This window comes from Eretmochelys imbricata, chromosome 1 (genome assembly GCF_965152235.1).
Source record: "Eretmochelys imbricata isolate rEreImb1 chromosome 1, rEreImb1.hap1, whole genome shotgun sequence".
In the NCBI taxonomy this organism is placed as follows: domain Eukaryota; kingdom Metazoa; phylum Chordata; order Testudines; family Cheloniidae; genus Eretmochelys; species Eretmochelys imbricata.
This window is the reverse complement of record NC_135572.1, coordinates 266,714,822-266,731,742: the sequence shown is the minus strand read 5'-3', so window position 1 is coordinate 266,731,742 and position 16,921 is coordinate 266,714,822. Positions and strand designations below refer to the sequence as shown.

The window sequence follows — 16,921 nt, the reverse complement described above, 5'->3', positions numbered from 1 at the left end:
GATTTGAAGTTTTTTTGTTTTAAGATAGCGACCTTCATGTCTGTGATTGCGTGACCAGAGAGATTGAAGTGTTCTCCGACTGGTTTATGAATGTTATAATTCTTGACATCTGATTTGTGTCCATTTATTCTTTTACGTAGAGACTGTCCAGTTTGACCAATGTAAATGGCAGAGGGGCATTGCTGGCACATGATGGCATATATCACATTGGTGGATGTGCAGGTGAACGAGCCTCTGATAGTGTGGCTGATGTTATTAGGCCCTGTGATGGTGTCCCCTGAATAGATATGTGGGCACAATTGGCAACGGGCTTTGTTGCAAGGATAAGTTCCTGGGTTAGTGGTTCTGTTGTGTGGTATGTGGTTGTTGGTGAGTATTTGCTTCAGGTTGCGGGGCTGTCTGTAGGCAAGGACTGGCCTGTCTCCCAAGATTTGTGAGAGCGTTGGGTCATCCTTTAGGATAGGTTGTAGATCCTTAATAATGCGTTGGAGGGGTTTTAGTTGGGGGCTGAAGGTGACGGCTAGTGGTGTTCTGTTATTTTCTTTGTTAGGCCTGTCCTGTAGTAGGTAACTTCTGGGAACTCTTCTGGCTCTATCAATCTGTTTCTTTACTTCCGCAGGTGGGTATTGTAGTTGTAAGAAAGCTTGACAGAGATCCTGTAGGTGTTTGTCTCTGTCTGAGGGGTTGGAGCAAATGCGGTTGTATCGCAGAGCTTGGCTGTAGACGATGGATCGTGTGGTGTGGTCAGGGTGAAAGCTGGAGGCATGCAGGTAGGAATAGCGGTCAGTAGGTTTCCGGTATAGGGTGGTGTTTATGTGACCATTGTTTATTAGCACTGTAGTGTCCAGGAAGTGGATCTCTTGTGTGGACTGGACCAGGCTGAGGTTGGTGGTGGGATGGAAATTGTTGAAATCATGGTGGAATTCCTCAAGGGCTTCTTTTCCATGGGTCCAGATGATGAAGATGTCATCAATATAGCGCAAATAGAGTAGGGGCGTTAGGGGACGAGAGCTGAGGAAGCGTTGTTCTAAATCAGCCATAAAAATGTTGGCATACTGTGGGGCCATGCGGGTACCCATAGCAGTGCCGCTGATCTGAAGGTATACATTGTCCCCAAATGTGAAATAGTTATGGGTAAGGACAAAGTCACAAAGTTCAGCCACCAGGTTAGCCATGACATTATCGGGGATAGTGTTCCTGACGGCTTGTAGTCCATCTTTGTGTGGAATGTTGGTGTAGAGGGCTTCTACATCCATAGTGGCCAGGATTTCCAAATGCAAACAGATGGACATCGTACCAAAAGGACTGAAGGTAAAAAATCCATTACAATCTACATACCACACAGACTATGCTGACAGCTTGTGCCACACGCTCTCAAAGAAACTGCGGAATCACCTGATCAACATCCTCTACAGCAAACAGGGAAAGATTAAGAATGAGCTCTCAAAAATGGATACTCTCATAAAAAACCAACCTTCCACACAAACTTCCTCGTGGCTGGATTTTGCTAAAACTAGACAAGCCATTTACAACGCACACTTTGCTTCTCTACAAAAGAAAAAGGACACTAAACTTTCTAAACTACTACATGCTACAAGGGGCCACAGCAATGGTTCCCTCAACCCACCTAGCAATATTGTTAACCTATCCAACTATACTCTCAGCCCAGCAGAAGCAGCTGTTCTATCTCGGGGCCTCTCCTTCTGCCCCTCCACCCCAACGAACATGATACAGTTCTGTGGTGACCTAGAATCCTATTTTCGACGTCTCCGACTCAAGGAATATTTCCAAAATACCTCTGAACAACATACTAATCCACAGAGGTCTCCCTACCAACACTACAGAAAGAGGGATTCTAGGTGGACTCCTCCTGAAGGTCGAAACAGCAGACTGGACTTCTACATAGAGTGCTTCCGCCGACGTGCACGGGCTGAAATTGTGGAAAAGCAACATCACTTGCCCCATAACCTCAGCCATGCGGAACACAATGCCATCCACAGCCTCAGAAACAACTCTGACATCATAATCAAAAAGGCTGACAAAGGAGGTGCTGTTGTCATCATGAATAGGTCGGAATATGAACAAGAGGCTGCTCGGCAGCTCTCCAACACGAGTTTCTACAAGCCATTACCCTATGATCCCACTGAGAGTTACCAAAAGCAACTACAGCATTTGCTCAAGAAACTTCCTGAAAAAGCACAAGATCAAATCCGCACAGACACACCCCTGGAACCCCGACCTGGGAGATTCTATCTACTACCCAAGATCCATAAACCTGGAAATCCTGGGCGCCCCAACATCTCAGGCATTGGCACCCTGACAGCAGGATTGTCTGGCTATGTAGACTCCCTCCTCAGGCCCTACGCTACCAGCACTCCCAGCTACCTTCGAGACACCACTGACTTCCTGAGGAAACTTCAATCCATCAGTGATCTTCCTGATAACACCATCCTGGCCACTATGGATGTAGAAGCCCTCTACACCAACATTCCACACAAAGATGGACTACAAGCCGTCAGGAACACTATCCCCGATAATGTCACGGCTAACCTGGTGGCTGAACTTTGTGACTTTGTCCTTACCCATAACTATTTCACATTTGGGGACAATGTATACCTTCAGATCAGCGGCACTGCTATGGATACCCGCATGGCCCCACAGTATGCCAACATTTTTATGGCTGATTTAGAACAACGCTTCCTCAGCTCTCGTCCCCTAACGCCCCTACTCTACTTGCGCTATATTGATGACATCTTCATCATCTGGACCCATGGAAAAGAAGCCCTTGAGGAATTCCACCATGATTTCAACAATTTCCATCCCACCACCAACCTCAGCCTGGTCCAGTCCACACAAGAGATCCACTTCCTGGACACTACAGTGCTAATAAACAATGGTCACATAAACACCACCCTATACCGGAAACCTACTGACCGCTATTCCTACCTGCATGCCTCCAGCTTTCACCCTGACCACACCACACGATCCATCGTCTACAGCCAAGCTCTGCGATACAACCGCATTTGCTCCAACCCCTCAGACAGAGACAAACACCTACAGGATCTCTGTCAAGCTTTCTTACAACTACAATACCCACCTGCGGAAGTAAAGAAACAGATTGATAGAGCCAGAAGAGTTCCCAGAAGTTACCTACTACAGGACAGGCCTAACAAAGAAAATAACAGAACGCCACTAGCCGTCACCCTCAGCCCCCAACTAAAACCCCTCCAACGCATTATTAAGGATCTACAACCTATCCTAAAGGATGACCCAACGCTCTCACAAATCTTGGGAGACAGGCCAGTCCTTGCCTACAGACAGCCCCGCAACCTGAAGCAAATACTCACCAACAACCACATACCACACAACAGAACCACTAACCCAGGAACTTATCCTTGCAACAAAGCCCGTTGCCAATTGTGCCCACATATCTATTCAGGGGACACCATCACAGGGCCTAATAACATCAGCCACACTATCAGAGGCTCGTTCACCTGCACATCCACCAATGTGATATATGCCATCATGTGCCAGCAATGCCCCTCTGCCATTTACATTGGTCAAACTGGACAGTCTCTACGTAAAAGAATAAATGGACACAAATCAGATGTCAAGAATTATAACATTCATAAACCAGTCGGAGAACACTTCAATCTCTCTGGTCACGCAATCACAGACATGTAGGTCGCTATCTTAAAACAAAAAAACTTCAAATCCAGACTCCAGCGAGAAACTGCTGAATTGGAATTCATTTGCAAATTGGATACTATTAATTTAGGCTTAAATAGAGACTGGGAGTGGCTAAGTCATTATGCAAGGTAGCCTATTTCCCCTTGTTTTTTCCTAACCCCCCCTCCCAGATGTTCTGGTTTAACTTGGATTTAAACTTGGAGAGTGGTCAGTTTGGATGAGCTATTACCAGCAGGAGAGTGAGTTTGTGTGTGTGGTTTTTGGGAGGGGGGTGAGAGAACCTGGATTTGTGCAGGAAATGGCCCAACTTGATTATCATGCACATTGTGTCAAGAGTTGTCACTTTGGATGGGCTATCACCAGCAGGAGAGTGAATTTGTGCGGGGGGGGGGGGGGTGGAGGGTGAGAAAACCTGGATTTGTGTTGGAAATGGCCCAACCCGATGATCACTTTAGATAAGCTATTACCAGCAGGACAGTGGGGTGGGAGGAGGTATTGTTTCATATTCTCTGTGTGTATATAAAGTCTGCTGCAGTTTCCACGGTATGCATCCGATGAAGTGAGCTGTAGCTCACGAAAGCTCATGCTCAAATAAATTGGTTAGTCTCTAAGGTGCCACAAGTACTCCTTTTCTTTTTGAGAATTTTTAAGATAGCCACTCTTGCAGCCCCCCCACAATTGGAGCCCAAATCTGGCCTATGGCAACCTCCCTCTGCTAGGGGTAAGAAGGGAATTTAGTCTCTATATATCCTATCCCAAACTTCATCCCGCCCTGCTATTACATACACACATCTCCAACAGTGGAGCCTCCCACCCCATCCATCCCTAATCCCCAGAATACTTTGCAGCACAGCATGCCTGAGCTAGGATAGGAGTCCTGGGTGTGCTCTGCTGGAGAGTTCTTTCAATGTTTTCGCTGCTGCAGAGACAGATAGGAATACAAGCACAGCTTCCTCATCACTGAGCAATAATTTCCTGTGCTGGATGGAAGCTACCTCCAGCACTTACAGGAAACTAGAAGACTGTTCCATAGCACAACTGCACTATGAATTATTCAGAAGGCTGTTAAATTATGCAGAAGCAATCCCATCATTCCCCGGGCCATGCTGAATGCAGGTGCCGTCACTCATAGCTCCAGAAGCTGCTGTTAGACAAGGATTCAAGACCACATTTCTGCGTATGGATTGTATGTATCTGAGCATGCACAGACAAATCTACAGTCATGCAGCAAACAGCAGGAGGATGACAGAGGTGGGAAACTTCTCCCCAGCCCCAAAATGCTCAGAGAATCTCAATATTAACCCCTGGGGTTTAGGGAGCAGATAGTGTCTCCTTGGAGCCAGGTGTGATGGCATTTCTTTTTCTTATCTGCACACCTGCACTAAGCAGTAGGGGAGCTAGCAGGAGGTCCCAGTTCGTTTGGCCTTGGCACAGGGAGAATGAAAGGAGGAGGCAGTTGGAACATGAAGGGGTTGGCTGGACATATTCATATTGGAGGCAATGGAGAGGCAGAGCAGCATGCGGAGAGAGTAGGGAGGACGGTCTGAAGGCAGGAGGTGTGTCTTCTACCCCCCTCCCTGCAGCAAACCCCCACCTTACAGAAATGCATACATCCTGGGGAAATGTTGGGCAGGGACAAGGAAATGTTCTCTCAAGCAATAGGGTCATTAAATAACCAAGCATGATCCACAATGTTCCCTTCAAGGCACACAGGTATCAAGGCTTATTCTAAAAGGGAAGGATTAGATGCCTGACACCCTCAATGTTTTCATTCTTTCTCATTGTGAGCTCCTTGAGGGTAGGATGTGGGTTTCTTCTTACTCTGTGCAGCACCAAGCACACGGTCATTACCACAAATGCTATGCTCAGCCTCCCTTCAAAGAGCTGCCCTTGTTGGAAACCAAACTCCCAGAGGATCCAAGACTCCTCCACCCCAAAACACTCAGTCTCTATGAACTACTTCCTCTCACCTGCTGCCCAGCTGGATGCCTCACTGGTGGTGGCTGTGGGAGAGAAACAGAAAGCACTGCCCTAACCTTCTCTCCTGCCTCTGAACAATGCAGCATAACTTCGGCTCCTCTCTCAAAGCGAGTAGCATCCAAAAGGGGGTCTCCTTTTCATTCTTCTCTCTCAGGCCTGCTGTCTCTCTCGCTTGCAGCTCAATTCCAATAGCTTTAATGCCACAACAAGGTACCAGAATGTGGCTAGAGTCAACACAACAGGTGTCTGTGTATAGATCACTGGTTTCACAGAAGCAAGAGGGTTTTTGAAGCATGACTAATTTGCATTTTTTCCTCTATGCATCTCAAGTTTGCTTGCTGAGGTTTACAAAACTGCCATTATGAAAAGAAAAAGTCTACTTAAAGTTACACCACAGCCCCAAATACATTCAGGGTTCTGATTCCAACCCCACTAGTCCTGGCCTATCCTGTAGGGATTTACATAATTAGAAAAAATAGCACTGATGGGGAAGCCAATATGGGGGAACAGATCTGGTGATAGATGAGGGGAGGGCGGGACTGGGGGCTGGAATCTTGATCTGGCAAAACAGTTCAGAATTAACACAGCAGCACCAATCATGCAGGTGTCTTCTGGGCCACTGATGAAACCATTCATGAGGAAGCAGTCAGGACCAGGGAGTTCTATTCCTCGCTCTGCTACCAACACTACGTGGGAGAGACTTTAGGCAAGTCGCTACCTCTCTGTGCCTCAGTTTCCTCTGTTGTAAAATAGGGATAACACAACTGTCTCACAGGACTTATTTCCCTTAATTAATCAGAGGGAGGTGAGTATCTTAGTTAATGAGGCTAAATCAGTTAATGCTTGGTAAAGCCCTTTGAGATCATGAGGTGAAACTTGCCAGAGAAGTGCTAAGTATTGTGATGATTACTACAAAGGACACCTGGGTACTTCCCCAGTCACCTTTGCCCCCTGGACAGTCACCCCTCCCCACATCCAACCAAAGCTAGTAAGACAAGCGCTATCCTTCCAGCCTGGGGGCTGCTGCAGAAAGAAGGAAGGTGCTCAAATACTACAGTGATGGGTAACAGAGAAAATCCTAGACAGACAGACAGATACAGGGCTGGGTACTCCTTAGCCCAGAGCCAGCCAAGGAAGCAAGCAACTGATTAATTGGGCTCCCCATACTGCTGAGCACAGGAGGTGAGTGTCTTTGTGTGCAGAGTCAGCTGCCTCAGCAGGAAGTCCTGCATCAGTGGCTGATCCCACCCTGGGTTGGGGTGGCTGTTTAGTGCATTACCCAGATGCAACAAACCCCTCCCCACCCACAGGGAAACTGATTTTCCCCAAGCTGATTTCCTCTGCCTGCCCAAGGCTATATGCTTCAGTGGGGAGACATCAAAGGAAAAGCCAGGACTAGAGTGCTGTGCCTCCTCCTGGGGGGTACTCAATTGGGCAAGTGTCTGGGCAAAATTATCCCCTTTGCTTCAGGGCTGGGGAGGGGGCGTTGCAGCCAAAGAGGCACCTGTTGCTCTCAGGAGAGGCTTGAGGGAAACAAAGGGTTAGCATTGCAAAGTGGTATCAGGGAGTCTGATGAGATCTGTGGAGTCAAGGTCCTGTTTCCTGAGAGCTGCAGCCAGAGTCCAATGGGAGGGGAGGGGCAGAAATCCAGTTCTATCTTCTCAGGGAGTGTATCACTACACCACAATTCCAATACAAACCCATCTCCTTCTGCCATAGGGAGGGGGGCCGTCACAGCTCTGTCAACCACTGCTCTTCTGGTCCTGGGCCGCTACACAGCTCTTCCAATGCACCACAATCCTGCCCTCCAGCAACCACTGCTCTTCTAGTCCTGGGCCGCTACACAGCTCTTCCAATGCACCACAATCCTGCCCTCCAGCAACCACTGCTCTTCTAGTCCTGGGCTGCTACACAGCTCTGCCAATGCACCACAATCCTGCCCTCCAGCAACCACTGCTCTTCTAGTCCTGGGCCGCTACACAGCTCTTCCAATGCACCACAATCCTGCCCTCCAGCAACCACTGCTCTTCTAGTCCTGGGCCGCTACACAGCTCTTCCAATGCACCACAATCCTGCCCTCCAGCAACCACTGCTCTTCTAGTCCTGGGCCGCTACACAGCTCTGCCAATGCACCACAATCCTGCCCTCCAGCAACCACTGCTCTTCTAGTCCTGGGCTGCTACACAGCTCTGCCAATGCACCACAATCCTGCCCTCCAGCAACCACTGCTCTTCTAGTCCTGGGCCGCTACACAGCTCTTCCAATGCACCACAATCCTGCCCTCCAGCAACCACTGCTCTTCTAGTCCTGGGCCGCTACACAGCTCTTCCAATGCACCACAATCCTGCCCTCCAGCAACCACTGCTCTTCTAGTCCTGGGCCGCTACACAGCTCTTCCAATGCACCACAATCCTGCCCTCCAGCAACCACTGCTCTTCTAGTCCTGGGCTGCTACACAGCTCTGCCAATGCACCACAATCCCGGCCTGCAGCACCTCCTCCTACAGGCACTCTCATGCTGCTCTCTATCAATGCACCACAACCCTAACCTGGAACGCTGCCCGTGGTTCCTGTGTAACCCCTCCCTGCCGTTCTGTCAGCGTTCCTCAGCACTGCCTGCTGGTCCCATCCTGAAGGGGACTCCTTCCCCACCCCACGCTGAATGGTTCTGTCAGTGCCACCAGCCTCCAAAGTGAATGCAAGATGGAAAACATTTAGCACACACCTGCATAGGTAGCTGCATTGCACCCCCCCCACCCCCCCGCACATTCCCTGACTTCAGAATAACCCTCTCATTGCTAGATGCACCCTGCTGAGCCTCCAGCCATCCGGAGACTGCACCCTGTGAGCAGGATGAATAGTGCCAGGGATGCGGTAAGGGGCCAGCCAAGCTGGGGGTGGAGAGGGGCTCGCCTATCTCCCCTCCATGCAGTGACCTCAGGAAGCTCGAAATGTAGACAGGCCCTTTGAGGTACCTGGACTGATTCAGAGAAATGACCCAGGTTCTTGCGCCAGTTGGTAACTCCCTATCTTCCCCTCCGCTTCCTGCCCTGGAGTTAATGTCAGCTGTACCAGTCTTCTTCAGCACTACCTCCTCCTCCTCCTCCAGCCACATCCCTTTCTGATTGGGTCATAGATTCCAACAATGTACAAAGGGCTCATTTCAGAGCAAATAACCCTATCTCCAATCTAACCAGCCCTGGTGAATGCTGGCACGAGCTCCCTCACCCTGCCCACCACCACCACACTCCCCTCCCTCCCTCCCTCCCTCTCTCTGCTCTGATGTGCGGGAGAAGACAGACATCATTTGGGGAGGGGAGGAGGGAAGCTGCATTTATCTTAAAGCTGGTATTCTCAGAATAGCAAGAAATCCAGGCACAGGGTGCTGAGAACCCTGACCCAATGCAGAGTTTATTGCCTGGCTAACAAATTAATGCAGGAGTGGAAGAGAGAAAGAGAGTGTGTACCCGTGTGTGCTTCACACACTGCCTATGCACAACTACACCTTTACACACAATCGTGAACACGTGCCGTACGCTCAGCCACACAGAGACACCACATGGGCTTGCAGACTTAAACTGTACATACAAATGCACACCCTGAACATGAAAACACACAGTAAATGCATGCATTATTGGACATTCCCAGTCTTTGCCCATACATACCTGCCCCCGGCCCGCAATACACACCCAGACATGCACAAAGGCACAATGCATGCACCCACTACACAAACAGGCACAAGTGCTCACAAAGACACAATACCACACGCGCACAATGAACTCAACCTCACATGTACACTGTCCGCACAAGTGACCAGTCCAGTCACACTCACCCATGCACACCTGGCTAGTAATAGGTGTCCACTGACTCTGCAGCCGCAGGGAAGTTTCAGTTCCACAGGGATCTTCATCAGAAGTGCCATAAAGTTGGTGTAGTTTTCAAAGTCCTGTGCAGGGCACGAGGGCCCCCATTTCAAAACTCCTGGCAGACCCCAAATGATTGTGGGCCTGCCCTGACACACACCCCGCCCCTCCTCCCCAGTTTAGACCAACTCTTCTTGATTGCATTGCTCAGAAAGTCTGTTCATACAGCACAGGGAACTATTTCTTCTTCCAACCTTACTGACGTTTGCTGTGAGGAAGAGGCCATGGCTCAGCTTTGAAACTGCAGTCAAAATGGCTCAAAGTGTTCCGGACAGCAGACTTGGGCAGGCTTCAAGAGCATCATGGACCAAAGGCACTGTGTGTCTCCAGACACGTCAGAGGCAGCAGCTCAGTCACCACATTAGGAACCGGCCTTCAGGCATTCATCTGCCCCCTCCCCACAACCCCAGGTCAGGATATTTCACCTCTGTTGACGATGGGCATTCTGTCTCCAGAAGGGTCTCTTGTACATCCAAAGGATTAACACCCAGCTATGCAGGTACAGCAGAGCATCCTTGCAGGAGGGAACCTCACACCTGCAGCTGATTTCTTGTCACTACTGCAGAACCATCTCAGGGTGGAGAGGCAGGACCAAAGATTGGAGCAGGAGAGCTGTGATGCCCAGCCGTTAGACTCAAGGTTTCATTCCCTGTCCGTTGTTTATAAGGACAGGGACTACTTCAGTGCCTAAAGGATGTTTGTAAGGATGTAAAGGAGGGGAAAATCAAGGGATTCCCAGAAACAGACCCAGAGGACTGCTTTTGTCCAATTCTGGTTTAAAAACATGTCCCCCACACTCACTATTTTCTGTTTCAGGAGTGGGGACTCTGGAGGTGCACTCTTGAGTGAGGTTTCCGTTGCCTTGAGCTCCCCTCACAGGCTGTGGTTCTCAGCTGGCTTGAGCTCTAATTTTGGGTCCTAGGTTACCTTGAGCTCTGCTCTTAGAAGCTGGTAGTGACTCAAGCTCCATCCACAGGGAATTACAAGTGATTTTTCTTGGGGGATGGGAGAGGTGCTCAGAATTGACTCAAGCACCAGGTTTGAGGGAGGGACCCAGATAACACGAATTCTTGTCTTGGGGGGGGGGGGAGGGGAGGGGAGTGGGAGTTCCAGCTAAGGTGACTTCAGCTCCATTACTGGGGGTGTGGGTTTGTGATGACTCAAGCTCTGCAGGCCAGGGTGGGAGTCTGTGGCAACTGGAGATTTGCTCGCATGACTGGGTGGTTCCTGGTGATTCAAGCGGTGCTCCTCGCGGCAGTAGTGGTGGGCGTTTGGGATGATTTGAATTCACGCTCTGGTGGTGGGGTTTGCTGGTGACCGGAGTGCCATTCTCTGAAGGGGTGTCTCAGTGACCAAAGCTTTGCCCTTTTGGGGGTCAGTTTTCCTGCTGACCCAAGCTCTGCTCACATGGGTGAGGTCCTGGTAACCTGAGTTCTGCTCTGGGAGATGTGGAAGGACTTTCTGGTGACCCAAGTTCTGCTCTCGAGCGTTGTCACCAGACATCCCTTGATAAAAACACAGGCTGACAGAGCTCAGTACTGTCTTCATCCCTCCTGCTTTGCCTCTCTTTCTGTCTCTCTCTCATCTCTGCGAGCTGTCTAAGCAGGTCTGCAGCTGCAGCACACACTCTGTCCCCCCCCCCCATCACCTTTGTCATGCTTGTGTGGAGAAACAGATCTCGCGATGGCAAAATTGCACACACACACACACACACACACACACACACAGCTTTAGAACAAATATAGAGATATTTATAGCTAACAACTCCCTAGGCATTACCAGCAGCCCTACAGAATTGGGGAGGGACGCAGAGCCCACGTCCCTTTGTGCCCAGCCCTTGATGGGGGATTATATCAATCTGACATGGGGACTGAAGGGAGACGATGTCTGATTATCTGTATTTTATATTCCTTCCCAGCCCCCGTGCAGATACTCCTTTTCCTCCCTATAGAATGCTGCAGGGCTGGCACACGTATACAGTCAGTACCCTCCTGGCACGGAGAGCGCGGGCAGCAGATGGGCCTCCTGCTGCAAAATGCCTGGGTTGCAGGCTCCCCTCCTCGCTTGGTGTGGCTCAGGCTGTGTTTTGCGGGGGTGGCAGAGAGATGGCTAGGGGAGTTGTGACATATTCTTCTGCCTCCCCAGGACCGACACTTTGTTGTGTGGGAAGCTGGGATGATCGGGTGTTTGAAGGGGAAGCATCTCTCTCCCTGGCAGCCTATATAAGACATTATCACCGTACATTCTTGCAGACACAGGTTGCTTTGCGTCTATGGATGCTTGGGGAGGGGGGAGCTGAGATTTCCTCCTTCCCCTTGCAGAAGCTACAGCTGTTCTTGGGGTAGGGGCTGTAGGCCACACACATAAAGGGAAAGAAAATGAAAGACTCATAGGGGAGCCAGAGGGATTTTAAAACCCTCCCCTCCAGCCTGCGACTCCTGCAGGGGTAGTGAGGAGGGAGCAGGGATGCTGAAAGGAGGAGCTGGCCCAATTTGGACAGAGAGGAGGCCAGTAACCTCTCAGCCCCCATGTGAACAAACAACTTCCCAGCCCCTTTTCCCCCTGCTCTAAATTGCTCATTTTTTCAAGATCAGCCCTTTAAACTTTCCCCCCAGCTCCTGGCAACACATACACACACGGGGGGGGAGGGAGAAGGGGCAGATTGGGGGTGAGTTCGGGGGGCCAGAGGGGATGCAGGAGGTTAGGAGGAGAGAGAGAGGGGGAAAGGAGAGATGAGAGGAGCAGGGAAGAGGGTAAGGAGGGAAGGGATGACAGAGGGGGAACAGGGGGGTGGGCGGGATGGGGAAGGAGAGGGATGTAGGAGAAGGTGACAGGGCAGATGAGGAGAGGGAAAGAGGGAGGACGGATGCTGGGCAAAGGGGAGAGGAGAGGGCAGCTAGGAGAGGGAGGGGGAGGATAGTGGGCATGGGAAGGAGAGGCGATGGGAAGCCGGGGGAGGTTAGGCAAGTTGGGGGGGTGGGGGAGAGTCGGGGGGGGGGCGTCTCTCTCACTCACCCATCGCCCCCCTTTGCTGGCTCTCAGCAGCGGCGGCGGCTCTTCGGCTTCCTGGGCCCCCGGCGGGGAGATGCTGAGATCTGCGGCAGCCTCTCGCCCCATCCCTGGTTCCAGCAGCCGCCCCCCGGCATGGCTCAGCCCCGGCCTCCAGCCCCCCCCCACACACACACACACCCCGCCCGCGCCCCCTCTCTCGCTGCCTGCGATCGCGGCTACCCGCCACCCCCAGCGGCAGCCGCCGCCGCTTCCCTGTGCAGGGGGCAGCCCAGGAAGAGCAGGAGGACGCGCGGCTGGGGCTGGGGGGGGGCGGCGCTGGTTGGGGCGGGGGAAGCTGAGCGGGGACGGGAGAGCAGAGGGAGCCAGCGGCGGCCAGCCAAGAAAATAAAATGGATGATAAATAAATAATAATAATAACACCCCTCCCCCCCCCCCGCCCCCTGAATCAGCCCTGCGGCCACAGGGAGGGATCCGAGCCCTGGTGCGCCGCAGAGATCAGCCTGGGGACAGCGTCTCTCCTTCCCTCTGCTGGCAACATTTGGCAGGTCTGCGGCAAGTCGTTCATGTGTGTGGCAGCAGCGCCCCTGCCCGCGGGGCTCCCGGTCCCCGGCTCCGGCACCAAAAGCACCAGCCAACCCGCCTCCCCACCCCGCCGCCGCCCCAAAGGGGGTGAAGACCGGATCGGGGCGGCGGAGGTGGAGTGAAGTCACCTAGGCACGGCCACCACCAGCGCACGCGGCCCTCGAGCTGGGGGGCCGCGGGGGGGGGGGGGAGGTGGAGATTAAAACTACAGGTAGTGGCAGCTCCTTGTGGGGGTGGGTTTTGCGTTTGAACAAAGCCCGCCCACCCCCAGCAATGGGAGAGAGCTTTGCGGTGTCTCTCCCCCCTTCTCCCCCTGCAATGGAAGGGAATACAAAGGAATGCCTTGTGCTTGGAGCTGGGGCGGTGGGAGGGGTGGAAGGAGGAGACTGATGGGAGTGTCTTAAATGAGCAGCCCTTGGTACAAGCCGGGGGAATACACCCAGCACAACCCCCAGGAAAAGCGGTTGGGGCGATGGGGGCAGCCGCTGTCTCAGGGCACCTGCCTGGACCGGGAATATACTATAGGGAACCATCTGGTGCTGGCAGGGGGCGAGGAAGGGGTAGGAAATGGCCTCGTAGGGCTTCATCAGCTCTAAATGCAGTGAGTTTGTATTACTTGTTTTGCAGTAGCACTACAAGGCCCAGGCAGGAATCAGGGTTGCACAGTGCTAGGCATTGTGCAGATAAACAATGAAAAGAGAGTCCTTGCCCCCCCAAGGAGTTGTTAACCTAAGTAGAATCCATGAAACGCAGATCACTCCGAATCCAAACAAGCCAACAATTTTCCATGCAGTATAATAATACTCTCTGCTTTTAAGGCTTCCTCCTTTCATAGACCCCTAATGAATTAGGTCTCTGTAAGGAGGTTATTGTTATCATATACTGGATTATTATTTCCATTTTACAGAGGGGTAAGATGAAACATAAGCTAAGTGACTTGGCCCATGGTAAACAAGAAGCTTATGACAAATAGAACCTGCTGTGCTGACTTGCAGTCTTGTGACTTAAAAGTGGAAAGAGAAAGGAGAATCTTGTGTTTATCTCTTTTCTTCCTTGTCATGGTGACTTTTTTGGGAGGGGGAGGGGGAGACCCAAAAAAGCAGAAATGTAAGAATAGAATCTTGCCTCTTGCAACTGAAAAATAGTTAAAGGTCAGGTGAAAGTGAACTTTGGAGAAAACAAGGGGACATTCTTCCTCTACCGTTTTACAGTACTTTAGATAAACAGTACCTGAAAAATAAAACAAGGCACTAATGTCAAACACCCTCCTTATTGTTAAGGGGGTGGGGGGGAGAGAAAGTGTTTGGGGGGGAAAAAAGAGAAAAAAAAAAAAGAAAGCGGGAGAGACAAGGCTGAATTTGGTGAACTACCTGCTCCTGTTTTCTTGGGAAGTTACTAAATAGATAAAAAGACCCATGAGCCAGTTTTGTTCTGATGATAAATAAGACAGGCTTTTTATGGAACATCCTTCATACCCAGCATCACAAAATGCTTCCCAGAGAAATGCAGTTAGGAACCGGAGATTTACGGGCAAGATCTAGAGAGTCTCAGATTGCAGATAGATAAAGGGACAATATACAGTGAAAGGGTGACAACCTCACCCACCTGGCTGTGGTGATTACAGTAAACAGATACAAAAGAAACTTAGTTAAAGATGTCTTTAAAGTGTTACAAAAGAGAAAGGGAGAAAGTGAGCTCCAGGAATTAGAACTGCATTTAGGTAATATTTATGATTATATATAAATGAATATAATATTATTTAGGTAATACTGTGGCAGAATACAATGCCATATTGACACAAATCTTCCAGAATATTAAAACACTTAATCACAAAGTGGATGAACTGAAAAACAAGGAGCCTTTGCTTAGAGGGAATACTTGAAGCGGGGGAGGGGGAAAAAAAAGAAAAAGCCTTAAAAACGCTCCATCTGGAAATATGCTGCTTCGTGTTAAGTGAATTGGTGCTGCTGAAAGGTGTTGGGTTGACAGGTCTTGTGGCTGGAATCTCTGGGTGAGACCCTCAAGCAATGGTGGTAAACTGATGTCATTTTATTGACGGAGGATTTGGTCCTTCATGCACAGCGCTGATACGTCATGGGTAGCAGGAGTGCAAGCTTTCAACACACATGGACTCTGAGCTCAGAGCTTCAGTCTTTGGCTTGGAGGAATCACCTCCTCTAGGAAGGCAGAGGGGAGTCAGTTTTCATGGTCCTTTCATTCAATCCTCGATTGCTCTTTTGCTATAGAGTGATACCAGTTAGTCCTGCTCATGTTGGTGATTTCAGCTATGCAAATATAAATCCCAGTAGGAATGGACAGAGAGCACAAATTCATTTCACATAGGCCAGTGAATGCCCATCAGGTGGTGGCATTCATGAATTACTATTAACTTGGGGATAGACAGCAACAGACAACCTGCAGGTGTAAGGCTCTGTGTCCCGTCCCCAATCCTCAGAGCCATCCAACCTCAAACTTTTCTGTGATGGATGGCTGTGATTGGTGGTGGGAAAAATTGATGGATCCCATCAGTAGGACATAAATGAAGTGACGCCTTGACACTCATGCTCGCATGACAGCGGCATCAGAAACAGATTGATAGAGCCAGAAGAGTTCCCAGAAGTCACCTACTACAGGACAGGCCTAACAAAGAAAATAACAGAACGCCACTAGCCGTCACCTTCATCCCCCAACTAAAACCCCTCCAACGCAACGCAAGGATCTACAACCTATCCTGAAGGATGACCCAACACTCTCACAAATCTTGGGAGACAGGCCAGTCCTTGCCTACAGACAGCCCCGCAACCTGAAGCAAATACTCACCAACAACCACATACCACACAGCCCCGCAACCTGAAGCAAATACTCACCAACAACCACATACCACACAACAGAACCACAAACCCAGGAACCTATCCTTGCCACAAAGCCCGTTGCCAACTGTGCCCACATATCTATTCAGGGGACACCATCACAGGGCCTAATAACATCAGCCACACTATCAGAGGCTCGTTCACCTGCACATCCACCAATGTGATATATGCCATCATGTGCCAGCAATGCCCCTCTGCCATGTACATTGGTCAAACTGGACAGTCTCTACGTAAAAGAATAAATGGACACAAATCAGATGTCAAGAATTATAACATTCATAAACCAGTCGGAGAACACTTCAATCTCTCTGGTCACGCAATTACAGATATGAAGGTCGCTATCTTACAACAAAAAAACTTCAAATCCAGACTCCAGCGAGAAACTGCTGAATTGGAATTCATTTGCAAATTGGATACTATTAATTTAGGCTTAAATAGAGACTGGGAGTGGCTAAGTCATTATGCAAGGTAGCCTATTTCCCCCTGTTTTTTCCAACCCCCTCCCCAGACGTTCTGGTTAGACTTGGATTTAAACTTAGAGAGTGGTCAGTTTGGATGAGCTATTGCCAGCAGGAGAGTGAGTTTGTGTGTGTGTGTGTGTGTGTGTGTGTGTGTTTCCGGGGGGGGGGGGGGGTGAGAAAGCCTGGATTTGTGCTGGAAATGGCCCACCTTGATTATCATGCACATTGTAGGGAGAGTGGTCACTTTGGATAAGCTATTACCAGCAGGAGAGTGAGTTTGTGTGTGTGGTTTTTGGAGGGGAGTGAGAGAACCTGGATTTGTGCAGGAAATGGCCCACCTTGATTATCACACACATTGTGAAGAGAGTGGTCACTTTGGATGGGCTATTACCAGCAGGAGAGTG

At 50.2% G+C, this 16,921-nt stretch overlaps 1 protein-coding gene and 1 long non-coding RNA gene across 3 annotated transcripts in view; one reads left to right on the top strand and one right to left on the bottom strand.

Annotated features, from left to right (window-relative positions):
* MGAT3 (beta-1,4-mannosyl-glycoprotein 4-beta-N-acetylglucosaminyltransferase) overlaps nt 1-12,745 on the bottom strand; it is a 42,396-nt gene extending 29,651 nt beyond the window's left edge. Inside the window, exon 1 of one of the 2 annotated variants that reach the window (XM_077830181.1) lies at nt 12,608-12,745. The gene's annotated coding sequence lies outside the window, so the exon portion shown is untranslated. The remainder of the gene's footprint in view (nt 1-12,607) is intronic. The other variant, XM_077830154.1, reaches the window with a different exon arrangement.
* LOC144272249 (uncharacterized) overlaps nt 1-16,921 on the top strand; it is a 77,477-nt gene that overhangs the window by 40,795 nt on the left and 19,761 nt on the right. The window lies entirely within an intron of this gene.